This window comes from Carlito syrichta, unplaced genomic scaffold, assembly GCF_000164805.1.
Source record: "Carlito syrichta isolate Samal-C Ts95f unplaced genomic scaffold, Tarsius_syrichta-2.0.1 Scaffold307261, whole genome shotgun sequence".
Taxonomy (NCBI): domain Eukaryota; kingdom Metazoa; phylum Chordata; class Mammalia; order Primates; family Tarsiidae; genus Carlito; species Carlito syrichta.
Genome location: NW_007251357.1, coordinates 157,665 through 173,008, shown reverse-complemented (window position 1 = coordinate 173,008; position 15,344 = coordinate 157,665). Strand labels below are relative to the sequence as shown.

The window sequence follows — 15,344 nt, the reverse complement described above, 5'->3', positions numbered from 1 at the left end:
AAAAGGAAAGTCATTCTGCTTCTCATATTTTTGACCTTAAGTTCTATCTCTTGTTCATAAATATCTTTATATAGTCATGCAATGGTTGTGTATCCCTAAGCTCTTAAGCCTTTTGCAAACTTTGCTTTGATATTCAAATTAGTTGGTTTGATCTCTCCTGCCATCTTTGCTGGAAAACCCACCATCTCCTTTTCCTCTGGGAATCCAGGTATTTTGGGAAGGCATTCATTTACTTTTTTTTTTTTTTGGTGCTTTCATCTTTCGTTTCTGATATTCTTGTTCAATTTTGGCTCATTTCCTCTCTCCCCCACTTCTTGGCTCCTCTCAAAGCCACACTTTGGGTGCTTAAAAATTCTTATCTTTAAAAAATTCTACTCATATGAGGTTGTATGGAAAAGAGTTTTTGATGAAGGTAAAGAGTAATAAATGGGACTGCACAAAATCATAGCAGATTCAATAACTTGAAGTTGAACATTACTGTGCCTTTTCTTATAAAATTCTCAGGCATCCTTGTTACCATCACTCCGCTGCTTTAGCCTTTCAGATACTTGGTCTCATGTTGTAGTGCCACCCCTGGCCTCCTGTCACTAAATCTTATGTCTTCTTCTTCTCATCCATGGGCCTTCCCATCCTTGTATCTAATCTATGCCCAGAAACTCAATTTCCCCCTTATTTTATTATGCACAGCAATATAGATTTCCCTTAATATTATTTCCATAGTATATTCCTTGAAATCTAAAACCCAAATGGCTTATTGAATCTTTTTGGTAAGAAAAGATAACTCTGTCCTTAAAATAATTTTCTGATCTTAAAATAACATAGCAGCTGGGCTCGGTGGCTCAGCCTGTAATCCCATGCCTTTGGGGGCTGAGGTGAGTGGATTGCCTGAGCCCGCGGGTTTGAGACCCGCCTGGGCAACTTGGCAAGACCTCATCTCTACAATAAAATCAAAAAAATTAGCCGGGTGTGGTAGCGCATGCCTGTAGTTCCAGCTACTTGGAAGGCTGAGGCAGAAGGATCGCCGGAGCCCAGGAGGTCGAGGCTGCAGTGGCCGGGAGCGGCCACTACACTCCAGCCTGGGCAACAGAATGAGACTCCAACTCAAATAATAATAATAATAACAAATAACAAAGTCCTTCGGTGAAGTCTTTGTTGGGATAAAATTCAGTAAAAAAAAAAAAAATCTATTCATAGCCTGTGAGGGTGAGGGGTAACACGTTAGATTTAGATCAGTAGACAGTGAACTAGCTTCAACAAAGCCTGCAAAAAAAACATTGCCTGTCTTATTTTACTTTTTAAACTCAATGTAAGTCAGAAAGCAGTGAAATCTACTGGGGAAATCTACTTAAAGGTGCTTGTCTTGTTCTAAGAAGTGAAGGTTCAAAAGTGCTTCTCAGCTTTGTGTGTTTTAAAAGTTTACATCAAATACCTCTTGTCAAATTAAATATTTTCTTAGAATTTAGATGTTACATGGAGCATGAAAAATATGTGTAGCTGCATTTTACATAAATATATAATGAGTAAATGAACAATAGCCGGACATGGTAGTTTACACCTGTAATCCCAGCACTTTGGGAGGTTGAAGTGATGTTTTTGAGGCCAGGAGTTCAAGACCAGCCTGGGCAACATAACAGGGTCCTGTCTCTATGCAAAAATGAAAAAAAAATTAACCAAGTGTGGTGGTGTGTGTCTGTGGTCCCAGACACTTTGGAGATAGGATCACAAAGGTGGAGACTACGGTGAGATACGATCATGCCCCCACCCTCCAGGCTACACGACAGACTGAGATGCTATCTATTTAAAAAAAGGAAAAAAAAAAAAAAAAAGCATGAACAAGAAGGTCCAGGCAAATCAGTAGCTCTGAGTCTACATTTAATGAGGAGTAACTTCCTACTCAACTGTGCTAAGAACTCCCTTTCTGACCTAAAAGAAGAGGGATCTCAACAAGTTATTTGAAAAGATTGGGCAAGTAGAGAACACTGATTTATCCAAAGATGTCAGTTCCTACAGTTAACTAAGCAGATGGAAAAGAATAAGGTTTTCATGTCCTAAAAATACCTCTGCACTCACCTCGCCCATATACTCAGCTGCACACAATTATAGTGGCTAAGTGAGTCCTGCTTTGTGATGTACTTTCATCCTGAAAGAATTTGGTGAGTCAGAACAGCACCTGTCTGAAGCATACTCCAAAAACTCAAGAAATCTTGCTATTCTGAGCATGAATGCCCCTGTAACCTAATATTTCTATTGAATTTACAGACTGATATTATGAATACATGTTGGGTAGTCGGTCACATGGCTGGGTTAAGGGTTCTTTCAACTATTGATCTCAGCACAATAAAGAGTAAGTGGTGCCACTGGAAATTTGATTTTTATGTGATGGAAATGTGCTGAATCATCGATTGTAGTTATACCCCATGTGTTTCTGGGACATTTATAAAGCTGTGGGACTAAATCAAATCAGACTTGGAGAATGTATGGAAAATATTTGCAGAAAGCATCAGAGGGTTGTCAAAAATATAACATGAAAAAATAGTGTTTAGGACCTTTCTGGAATAATACTGGGCAAACCACAAAGATGTTTAAAACCACTTTGAGTGTGCTTACATTAATTGAATTTCTAAAGATTAAATGCAAAATAAATAATTTTACTAATGCAACATACAGCAAGGACACAAAATAGCTTATATTCTTTACTGCTTACGAATAGCTTTAAATATATATTTACTCCTATTAAACTTGGAAGGATAAATGTTAACTTGATGGTTTGGGAACATGTAGATTTTTAAAAATGCTAAATATAAGTTATATCAAGCAAGAAACTGGCAGATAAACACTAAAATCTATAAATGCATGAAGTTCTTTAGTGATTAATGATAAATGTTAGTGTTTGGAGCTGGAAATGAAGAAGCATTTACTATTAGCGTGTAGGCATCAATGATTCAAATTTAACTGAGCCTTCAAATTTGAACTGAAAAATCCCCGTGAAGAAATCTGGCTTTGTTGTAAATATTCTGTTACCTACTGTTTCTGGTCTATTGAGGAAAACATGATAACAACATGCAGAGTGATTGAAGTGCTACAATGCATTTGCAAAGTCTAGCCACCCTATAAGGTTTATAACCACAGTTTTAGGTAATATGTTTCCCTTCTGGATCATCTCATGTGGCCAAACAATATAAGAAATCTTAGTAGGAACAAAGAAATTCATAGTTCAGACTTCACCTTTCCATAACTAGATGTATGACCTTGGGCAAGCCACTTCATTTCCCTGGATGTTTGGACTAAATAGTATTGATAATCCCAGTTTATTATATGCTAATACTCTGCTAAGTATACTTCCTTATATCATTGATAACCCTTCTAAATAAATATACACTCATTGAAACAGAAAAAAACTGAGGCTTAAATATGTTAAGACAATTTTCCAAGATCGCAGAGCTAGTAAAGAGCAGAAATAGGACTTTAACTGAGATCTGTTTATTCTAAAACCTGTATCTTTAAGCAGTATGCTGTCCTGCCATCTTAAGAAAGTATTCATCTTTCAAAAGCCTGAGTTTTAATCCTGATTATTGACACTTTACTAGTATATGACTTCAGGAAGTTACTTACCATCTGTGTATCTCAGTGCTTTCATCTGTAAAATGGGGACAATAACAATGTATTTGTCTTGCAGTAGTTAGTAAATATAAGTAACATATTTTGTTTTTTTGGGTGGGTAGAAAGGTTGTGGCCCTGGGCACCTGGTCTTCCGATGAGACTGTGGACCAAAGAGGGAAAGCGACCTTCCCAAAGTCACAGAATAATTGTTAGAACTGGACAAGAGTCCAAGCCTGTAACTGCAGAGACCAGAGATATTTCTGTTACACTCTTGGTAAGCAGATCCTAAGAACTTCACAGATCCCGTAGGGGGAAATGCCTAAAGTTAAAAGAAGCCGGAAGGCACCCCCAGATGGCTGGGAGTTGATAGAGCCAACACTGGATGAATTAGATCAAAAGATGAGAGAAGCTGAAACCGAACCTCGTAAAGGGAAGAGGAAAGTGGAATCTCTGTGACCCATCTTCAGGATCCACCACCAGAAAACTCGCTATATCTTTGGCCTCTTTTACAAGCGGGAAGCCATCAGCAGAGAACTATATGAATATTGTGTTAAAGAAGGCTATGCAGACAAAAACCTGATTGCAAAATGGAAAAAGCAAGGGTACGAGAACTTGTGCTGCCTGCGGTGCATTCAGACATGGGACACCAATTGTGGGACAAACTGCATCTGCCGGGTTCCTAAAAGCAAGCTGGGCCGCATCATCAAGCGCACACACCTTGGCTGCTGCAACTGCTCTGGCTAAGTCTTGGACTTTGGACTCCAGGGTTCCTACCTGTGGCACCACCCCCTTTCCTGGGAGCAGCTTTTCTGGCAGAGTGGTGCCCCAGACCCAAGCTGAAGCATGGTCTCCATAGGTGAAGGCTTTATTGTCCATCGGCTGTGATTTTGTAAAAATAAAACCTTTCAACCTCCAAAAAAAAAAAAAAAGGAGAGTATGTAATACACTAATTTTTCCAATGTCAAATATTACTAGTAACTGTTATCTTCCCTCACACAAAATTTACAAATATACACTGAGAAAAGAAAATACAACTGGGTGGGAGAGCAATGTTTAATATCCTAATGTAGTTTATAAACCTGTGCCAGATTTTAGGAAACATAGTATTACAAAAGTATATGGTCACAGACCCTGTCCTAAACAACAATCATTTCACAGAGTGAAATTCCTTGCCCTGCTGGAACTTGGAACTTCTCTTTAAAATGTTGATGGCTACTAGGAATGTGGACTCCAGGGGAGAAAATAAAGTCTTCTGGAGGGAGCTTTTAAACTTAGAGAAACTGATGACTATCATATTATACTCCCTTTTGTCTTTTCTCACGTGTGACTAGGATGTCAGATAAAATATTTCTTTTCCATTTAGGGAGAAAAATTTTAAGTGACGAATGAGTGGTAACTAGTTTTCTGATTTGTGTTTTTTATAAACAAAATTTTATTTTTAAGATATAGGGTACATTTCAGGATTAGGTATATAAATGGTAATTGTAGAGGTAAGATTTGTGCTTTTTAAGTGTTCTTTTCTTAAGGATTTAAACATACTCTCTTTATTCATTATGAACTTTCTTTCTTTTTTTTTTGTGGCCTGGAGAGTGTGTATTAATACTTCATGAAAACGTATTTATATTTACAAAGTTCCAAACAAAATGAAGCTTTAAAGTCACAGGTTTTGAGTTTGAGATTTTTATGTTTGCAACAATTATTACCTGAAAGACTAAGAGGCTAATTTCACTATTATAGTAGAAAGAAATTTTTACTTAAAATCAACAAATTAGCAATTGAACTGGTGACATTTTCCATACAATTATTGCTGAAGTATCATTGGAATCTGTAATTTTGAATACTTGGAAAAACTTACATGATATGCAATACAGAAACCTAAAATATTCTCTGATAATAGTGTGTCGGAGATCTGTAACTTAACTGCAAGATGAAATCAAGTAAAGCATTTCTGAACTTGCCTAAGGTTACAACCTGAAAAGAAGGCAAAATATGATTCTGACTGGATCAAAGCCTAGTGAATCACTAAAATTCAACTGAGTATCACACGTTGTATATTTTGTGAGGTAGAAAGAGAAACTCAATAGGTCAACAAATATTTACTAAATGTCAATGTATGCTAGATATTTCCTTTCCTATTTGTCACAAAGGAACAGAGGCATGCAGGTTATCACCACTTTTAATTTGCAGAAAAAGAACACTACTGGGGTTTGGATTCAACAAATAGTCACTCCTTATCTCATCTTACTGTAAGTAGAGTATATTTTTCTACTTCACTGATAGTGGGCTTGGTCATAGATCTGATTTGGCCAAAAGGTGTCATATGACATGATCCAAACAAAGACTTGAAATTTGCTACTCCATTATAGACATCTCTCTTGTGTTTGTGTCATTGCTATGAAAATAATGTGACTTTGGTAGCCAATTTGTCCCCAAATAATGGAAGACACTTTGAGTAGAGTTACTGTAGGTGACTATATTTTGAAACCTCAGTAATTGAGTCAATGTAACCAACCCGCAGACCTACAGCTTGCACCAGAGCCACAGACCAGTTTACTCAAAAACTTTTGAGCATATTAATAAATGTTTATTGTTGCATGGCACTGAGTTTTGAGGTGTTCTTTTATGCAGCAATAGCTGACAGATAAAATTATATTGGACAAAATCACATAGTCAATAACCAGGAAAAAAGGATTCTTGCTTTCATAATGCTTATACTCTAGTCAGAGAGGGAAGACAAACTCAGAGATATAAACGGTGATTGATAATCTAAATTGTACAATTTAGACAATATAATCATTTAAAATTGCCACAGAGAAAAGATTAGTGAAAGTTAGAATGTAGATACAGCCTTTAAAATTGTAAAGAAACCTAATATATCTACTGAGGACACTAAGATTGCCACTTTAACATGTGATAAGCAGTTCTAAATTAAGGATGGGCAAATGTGTTTGACAGTTGCCATCACACCCAAATCCTGAACCTATGATGTGATTCCCAAAGCCATTCTGATGCTTTTGTCTGCAGTGCCTTGAAGAAGTCTAAACATCCTTCTCAAAGTAGTACCCTGGAGAGTAATGGCCAATTGATTGGAGTTGGTATATGAGCTTACCTCTGTGTGTCTCCTTTGGTCTTTGCAGAAAATCTATAAAGAAATATTAATTTGAGCCAGGTGCAATGGTTCATGGCTGTAATTCCAGTACTTTGGTAGGTGGAGGTGAGATGATAGCCTGAGCCCAGGGGTTGGAGACCATCCTGGGCAACTTGGCAAGACCTTGTCTCTACAATAAATTTTAAAAATTAGCCAGTTGTGGTAACACATACCTGTGGTTCCAGCTAATTAGAAGGGTGAGGCAGAAGGATCATCTGAGCCGGTGATGGCTGCTCAGTGAAGACAGTGGGTGGGCCACTGCATTCCAAGCCTGAGCAACAGAATGAGACTCTGGCTCAAAAATATATAAGTAAAAATTTTTAAAAATTAATTTGTTGGGGCTTAGAACATGATACCCCAAAGTATGATGTAATGACATGCTGAGTACTTGGAACTGAAGGACATTGGAAGGGCCTCAGAAGGAAAGTCTCTCTGACATTTTCCTCTCCTGTTTCTTGCCCCTCAATCTTTACTAAAGTGAGACATGGAAACGAGAATCCTTTTTCCCCAAAGCAAGCCATAAATGTGAAAAAGTCACTCTCTTCCTTCCCTCTCGAAGACTTCTTTCCAGAAGTCTTATACCTGGGAAGGAGAAATGCTACACAGAAAGCTCAAGAAGAATTTGAACAGACAGTCCTTGGTGAAGTTTTCCCCCACCTCAGTCACCATTAGATCGTATCTTTTTATCCAGTCACATTTTTACATGACTGTTAGACAGTTTTTCTTGAGTCTTTGGATCTTTATTTCTGAAGGCTTTTATGACACATGACACTTTGCTTAAATGAATGTGTTATGGTTTTCTCTTACTAACCTGTCTTTTGTTATAGAAGTGTTAGCTTTGTTCCTTATGATGAGTGAGGGAAGGTATCACACTTTTATGCCCATACAGTTTTTATCACAAAACCTGGAGTGACCAAGATATATAACTTGCTCCTGAGCCTGTAGATGAGTTTCTGGGACAACTGGCAAAAAGTGGACAATTAATAGATAAGCATTTTTTTTTTTTTTTTTTTTACCAAGGTCAGCCTGTAGTACCTGGTTGAAAATGGAACATGCAAATTTACCTTTATCCTTTTCTTTCTAAATTTAGGTTAGCAGGAGGAAATCAACTGTTTGGATTGTGACTTTTGTGTATATTTAGTTTTGGAGCATCCATTTATTATTCATCCTTTTGCTATCAGGGACAACTATTTCCTATTGTCTCATTTTTGTGTCTTGAGAGTTTGGTTTTGTGACCAGTGAGAATACTATCTATGCTTCTTACTAGTGGAGGGACTAAGTGTTTTATGAAATATATCTACTTAAAAATAGTTCCGTAGATGGCGGCTGAGCCAGTCGAACCATGCGTGTCCCTGTGTGAGTGAATGAGTGTATGGAAAATTTTGTGTACATGCTGGTGAGTGGGCATGCGAGTGACTGAGTGAGGGCTAGAGAGCTAGCGGCCAGGGTTCTCCTGGTGCAACTGCTGGTGCCACACCTGCCGGGCAAGGACCCTAGTGATTACCGGGACGCAGAGGCTGAGTGCCATTTTCTTTTTCTTCCTTTTCTTTTTTTAAATCAACAAACCCATCCTGGGAAGAAAATGCTAAGAGAGTCTGTCTAAGTGGGGGTTCGTGAGCAAGTGGCCAGCCGCCCCTGGTACAACAGCTGGTGCTGCAGCTTCTCTGCTTCAATCCTGGCTCTTCCCAGAAGAGCGCCGTTATTTTTTTTTTTTAAGGGACCAAAGCAGCAGAGAAAATATCACCCCAGGCTTTCCCTCATTGGTGCAGCTGGAGAGACTGCTGGCTCCTGGCTTTGCCTCACCACTTCAGCGCCTGACTGGGTACTGGCAGCAGGGGCTGTGGAGGGAGTCCGGAGGCAAAGTCCCACGGAAGAGGATGAGAGAGGCACCCCACCACCATCTTGAAGCCAAGGCAGGAAAGTGCTCCGACTTGCTCACCATGGAGCAACAGAATCAATCTCTGTGACTGCAGGGTCAACTACTCAGGGAGTGATCTGGACTCAAAGGGAATATCCTGAAGCACAAACTTCGGAGGGACCTGAAGAGTGCTGAGTTACAGGTGCCCCACCCTCTACCTGAATCCAGCCATGGGACAAAGGGTGTGACCAGAAAAGGACAAGGAAGAACTCCAAAGAGATCAGTGGTGAGTATAGGGCTGACCCAAACCCCCTCCTCCCCAGCAATCGTCTGAACATTAGACCCACACTGCTGGACCACGACTGAGAGAGACAAACCCAGGCAGAGCCTGGACATCAGTCACAGTAGGAGAACTCCGTTTCAGGATAGGCCGGGTGAGGCACCCCCCCCATGAGTACATACCTGGGGATGTGACAATCCCACACCTCCCCACTGTTTAGGAGATCTTCCTGACCATAGAAGAGTGGGAGGGGAGGACTACAGTTCACCCACCTCCATTCCCCCTCCTCCTTCCCTGCTCTGGACACTGAGGAGAGAGTGAAAGAGGTGGTTCTACAAGAGATATCTGATTAGAGGAACAATTACAGAGCCTGCCACAAGAGGGTATTTTTTTTTTTTAATTTTTGAATTTTTAAAATTTTTTTTGATGATTTGTCAGTTCATCTATTTTAGAAATATTTTTCCTTTGTGCATGAAGGTGTATGTAAGGGTTTGATCTGCTGCCTCCCAAATATTTTTTCTTTTCTTTTTCTGTTTCTTTCTTCTTTTATTTGTCATGTTTTGTTTATGTGTGTATGTGAGTGATTGAGTGCTCATCTTTCAATTTTGTTGTTGTTGTTGGCTTGTTTTTGCTCTTTTGATCTTGGTTTTTTTAATTTTCATTTTTTATAGTTTAAGGTGTGTGTCAATATATGTGTGAGGGTTTGACCTGAATTCCATTTTATACCCCCTCCGGTCTTTCTGTTTTGCCTCTCTAGTCACTTTATGCTAGGCATGTGTGTGTGTGTATTTAGTTTTCTTGGTTTTTTGTTGTTGTTGTTGTTTGTTTTGTTTCACTTTGTTGTTATTCCAGTTTGTTTTGGGGTGTGTATGTATGTCTCTGTGTGTGTTCAATTTTTTTTTTTTGCATTGCTTTCTGCTTTGCATCATCATTTCGAGTAGTGGTGGGGAGTGGGTCTCAGAGAACAAATATCACAATAAGTGAACATTGTAATTTGCAAGTAATTTTTGAATCCTAGTGCCTCATCCCCAACTTTATTCGAATTTCAAAAACTACAAGAGACAGCAGAGCTTCCCATTCACCATCCTGTTTCAAAATAGAACAAATCCAGAGCCTAGATCAGGGAAGAATAAAGTACTGAGCAAACATCAAAAGGGAAAGGCTCTCCCACTGACACTGAATAACAGAACTAAAGAGAAAAACAAGAGATCTGTCACAAATGAGAAAAATCCAAAAGAAGGCCTCAGGCAATTTTATGTGTACCAAAGACAAAAATCCTGAAAAATCAGACCTTGGTGCCCAAACAATGGAAGTCCCAAGACTGGCTCCAGAATACAACAGGGATTAGGGAATGGATGGAAAGAGTCAATAATACTCAAGAAAGACAAGATGCAACACTGAAAGAACTTGTAAAAGAGATTTTGGCAATAAAAAATTTCATCCAGGAAATAAATAACAAGATGGCAAGCATGGAAAGCAGAATTAATCTAGCTGAAGAAAGAATCTTAGAACTTGAAGATAAGAACATGTAAAAAACATAGAAAGAAGACTCAGAAAGAAAGATCAAAGCCTATAAGAGATGTGCAATTATATCAAGAGCCGAACCTATGCCTCATGGGTATCCCAGAAGAAGCAAGAGAAATAGAAAACAACTTGGAGCAAGTATTCCAGAAGGTAATCCAAGAAAACTTTCCCTATCTCATCAGAGATGTGACCAGCCAAGCACAAGAGATATAGAGAACACCCACAAGACATCAAATGAGAAAACCAACCCCTAAACACATAGTAATTTGCCTATAAAAGTAGGCACAAAAGAAAAAATCCTAAAGGCAGCAAGAGAAAAAGGTCAGACTACCTACCAGGGAAAACCAATCTGAATAGCACAGACCTATTGGCAGAAGCACTACAAGCAAAAAGGGACTGGAGTCCTATATTCAAAGTCCTTAAAAAATGAATAATTTCACTCAAGAATTTCCTATCCAGCCAAGCTCCACTTCATCAGTGATGGAGAATTAAAAACCTTCTCAGGCATCCAATCCCTAAGAGATTATGTAGCTTCCAGACCAGCTGTATAGGAGACATTTTAAAAGGTATTAAGCACAAAAGAAAGAAAAAAAAAAAAAAAGAATGACCACACACTTCCACAATGGAGCACGGAATCAACAGAGAACACAGTGTGAAAAGAAACTTGAAAACATATACATACGTCAACCCCAAAGCCAAAAGAAAACAAGCAAACAAAGAAAGAACTTTATAAGAGGCTTGTGACAGGGATAAACAATCACATTTCAATAATCAGCTTGAATGTGAATGTACTAAATATACCACTGAAAAGACACAGAATGGCAAACTGGATAATAAACCATGACCCAATTATTTGCTGCATCCAGGAGACTCATCTCACTACAAGGGACACACACAGACTCAAAGTTAAAGGATGGAAAAAGAATTTCCAGGCAAAGAGATCACACAAGAAGGTAGGAGTTGCAATCTTAATATCAGACAAAACAACCTTTAGGCTATCAAAAATTTTAAAAGATGCAAAAGGACACTATATAATGATAAAAGGTTCAATCCATCAACAAGAGATATCCATCCTAAACATATATGTGCACCCAACACAGGAGCACCAGCATTTATAAAGAAGCTACTAAGTAAACTAAGAAAATATATTGACTATTAGAGCAGGGACTTGAATATCCCACTAACAGTCCTAGATAGATCGAGGCAAAAAAATCAACAAGGAGATCCAGAACCTAAACTTGACACTCCACCAAATGGACTTAATAGATACCTACAGATTATTCCACCCAACAACCACAGAATATACATCCTACTCATCACCACATGGAACGTACTCCAAGATGGATCACAGCCTTGGCCATAAATCAAGCATAAACAAATTCTATAAGTTTAAAATCTTACCATGCACATTCTTAGACCACAGTAGAATAAAATACATATCAACACCAACAACATTTCCCCAAAGTCCACAAATATATGGACACTAAACATCATGATGCTGAACAACTACTGGATCAACACTGAAATCAAAGCAGAAATTAAGATTCCTGAAAACAAATGAAAATGAAGAAACATCTTACTGAAACCTCTGGGATGCCATGAAAGTAGTTCTCAGATGGGAGTTTATACCTCTATGAGCACATGCCAAGTAAACGGAATGATCACAAGTGGAGAGCCTAACAAACCACCTAAGGGTGCAGGAAAGAGAAGACCACCAAAACCCCGACTTTAACAGAAGAATCCAAATCACCAAAATAAGAGCCCAAATATGGGACATAAATGACAAAAATATCATAGAAGACGTCAAAAAACAAGAAGCTGGTTCTTTGAAAGAATTAACAAGATTGATGGACTCCTAGCCAGAATGACCAAGAAAAAGAGAGAAAAGATCCAAATAAACACAATCAGAAATAGAAAAAATCAAATCACAACTGACCCTTGAAGAAATACAAAAGTTTATCAGAGATTACTATGTACACTTATATGGAAACAAACTTGATAACCTAAATGAAATGGAGGACTTTCTGACATCACACAACATCCCCAGTTTGATACAAGAAGACATTGAGACACTAAATAGACCAATAACAACCCAAGAAATTGACTCTGTTATATGAAAACTACCTCCAAAAAAAAAATTATAAAAACCCTGAACTGGATGACTTTCCAGCAGAATTCTACAAAACGCACAAGCAGGAGCTGATATCAATCCTTTTGAAAGTATTTCAGGCAATTGAGAAAGATGAAATTATCTCCAAATCACTTTATGAAGCTAACATCACACTGATACCTAAACCAGGTAAAGAGAACAAAAAAAGAGAACTATAGATGAATATCCCATATGAACATAGATGCAAAAATTCTCAATGAGACTCTAGCAAATCAGATCCAAAAACACATCTCATAAACCATCTACCATGACAAGTAAGCTTTGTCTCCAGGATGCAGGGCTGGTTCAACATTCACAAGACCATAAATGTAATTAAATACATCAAGAGATGTAAATCAAAAACCACATGATTATATTATTAGATGCAGAAAAAGCTTTTGATAAAATCCAGCATCCCTTCTTGATAAAAACCCTCAAATACCTAGGTATAGAAGGAACATACCTCAAAATACTAAGTGCCATCTATGATAAACCCACAACTACCATATTGCTAAATGGACAGAAACTGAAAACATTTCCCATAAAAACTGGAACAAGACAAGGCTGCCCACTCTATCACTCCTCTTTTTCAACATTGTGTTGGAAGTTGTAGCTAGGGCAATTAGACAAGAGAAAGAAATCCGCAGTATTCAAATAGGAAAAGAGGAAGTCAAGTTATCCTTTTTTGCTGATGATATGATACTATACCTTGAAAATCCAAGAGAATCTTCCAAAAACCTGCTTGCACTGATAAAGGACTTTGGCAAAGTCTCAGTGTACAGAATAAATATGCAAAAGACAGTTGCATTCCTATACATCAACAACAAGCAGGTAGAGAACCAAATTAAAAGCACAACCCCATTCACAATAGCTACAAAAAAATGGAAATATCTCGGCATCTTCCTAACCAGAAAAGATAAAGACCTTTACAATGAGAACTACAAAACATTGCTTACTGAAATCCAAGAAGATACACACAAATGGAAAAATATTCCATGCTCATGGATAGGAAGCATCAACATTATTAAGATGTCCATCCTACCAAAGGCAATCTATAGATTCAATGCAATACCCATTAATTACCAACATCATTCTTCTGTTCTGGAAATGACAATACAGAAAATCATATAGAAACATAAACGACCACAAATAACCAAAACAATCCTTAGCAAAAGAAACAAAGCAGAAGGTATTATACTTCCGGACTTCAAATTTTACTATAAGGCTACAGTAATCAAAACAGCCTGTTATTGGTACAAGAATGGGCACACAGACCAATGGAACAGGATAGAGATTCTGGAAGCAAAACCTCAATTTCTCAACCAACTCATCTACAAAGCCTCCAACAACAACCACTAGGGAAAGGAGATCCTATTGAGTAAATGGTGCTGGAAAAATTGACTGATCACACGCAGAAGATTGAAACAAGACCCCTACCTATCACCGTACACAAAAAAAAAACTCTAAATCGATCAAAGACCTAAATGTAAAACCTCAAACTATCAGAATCTTAGAAAAAGCAGGAGACACCCTTATGGAAATTGGAACTGGCAACCCATTCCTATTCAAAACCCTAAAGGCCAACAACTTAAGAAATAAGATAGGCAAGTGGGACCTCATCAAACTAACTTCTGCAAAGCAAAAGAAACCATCAAGAGAGGAGGGAGACAGCCCACAGAATGGGAAAAAATATTTGCCAGCTGTGTTTCTAACAAAGTCCTAACATCTAAGGTCTACAAGGAACTCAAATGCACCAAAAGAAAAAAACGAACAAACAGCCCCATTAAAAAGTGGGCAAAAGACATGAATAGACACTTCTCAAAAGAAGATATACGGAAAGCCAACAGACACATGAAAAAGTACTCAACCTCACACATCATCAGAGAAATGCAAATCAAAACCACATTGAGATGCCACTTTACCCCAGTAAAAATGGCCATCATTAATAAAAGAAACAACAATAGATGCTGGCGAGGATGCAGAGAAAAAGGATTGCTTCTACACTGCTGGTGGGAATGCAAACTAGTGCAACCTCTTTGGAAGACAGTGTGACAGTATCTGAAAGAACTAGAAATTGACCTTCCATATGACCCAGCAATTCCCCTACTGGGAATATACCTGGAGGAACTCAAATCATTCTACAAAAAAGATATCTGCACACGTGTTTGTTGCAGCTCTATTCACAATAGCAAAAAAATGGAACCAACCATGTTGCACATCAAAGCTGGACTGGATAAAAATAATGTGGTACACATACACAATGGAGTATTATGCAGCCATAAATAAGGAGGAACATATGAACTTTGCAGCAACTTGGATGGATTTAGAGTGATCATACTCAGTGATCTATCACAGAAACAAAGAATAGAGTACCATATATTCTCACTCATAAGCGGACCTTGAATAATTATAACGCTATAAGAAAGCGATTGGCAGTAGGGGGAAACTGTCAGGAGAGTGGGGGTGGGATTAGCAGTTGAGGGAAACTGCTAGGGGAGGGAGGGACATACCTCATCAACAAGAGTGCCTGCATAATCAACGTTTGTATACCAAACCCTGAATTGTACCCCACATCTTTATAATTAAAAAAAAAAAAGAAAGAAAATAAAAATAGTTCCAAAAATCTATTGGTAACTTAAAATCTTAAAGTAAAATTAACTGATAGATACTCATTAAATGTCTGGGTCATTTCTAAGTAAGTTAAAATACTTAACACATTAAGTACAAAGCATAAGTTTAAGTTTATATATCTTGGAATATTGTTTTTATTTGGTATGGGGAAGTT

At 38.0% G+C, this 15,344-nt stretch overlaps 1 pseudogene; it reads left to right on the top strand.

The window, feature by feature from the left end:
* Positions 1–3,915: 3,915 nt before the first annotated feature.
* Positions 3,916–4,344, top strand: LOC103266658 (annotated as a pseudogene).
* The last annotated feature ends 11,000 nt before the right edge of the window (positions 4,345–15,344 follow it).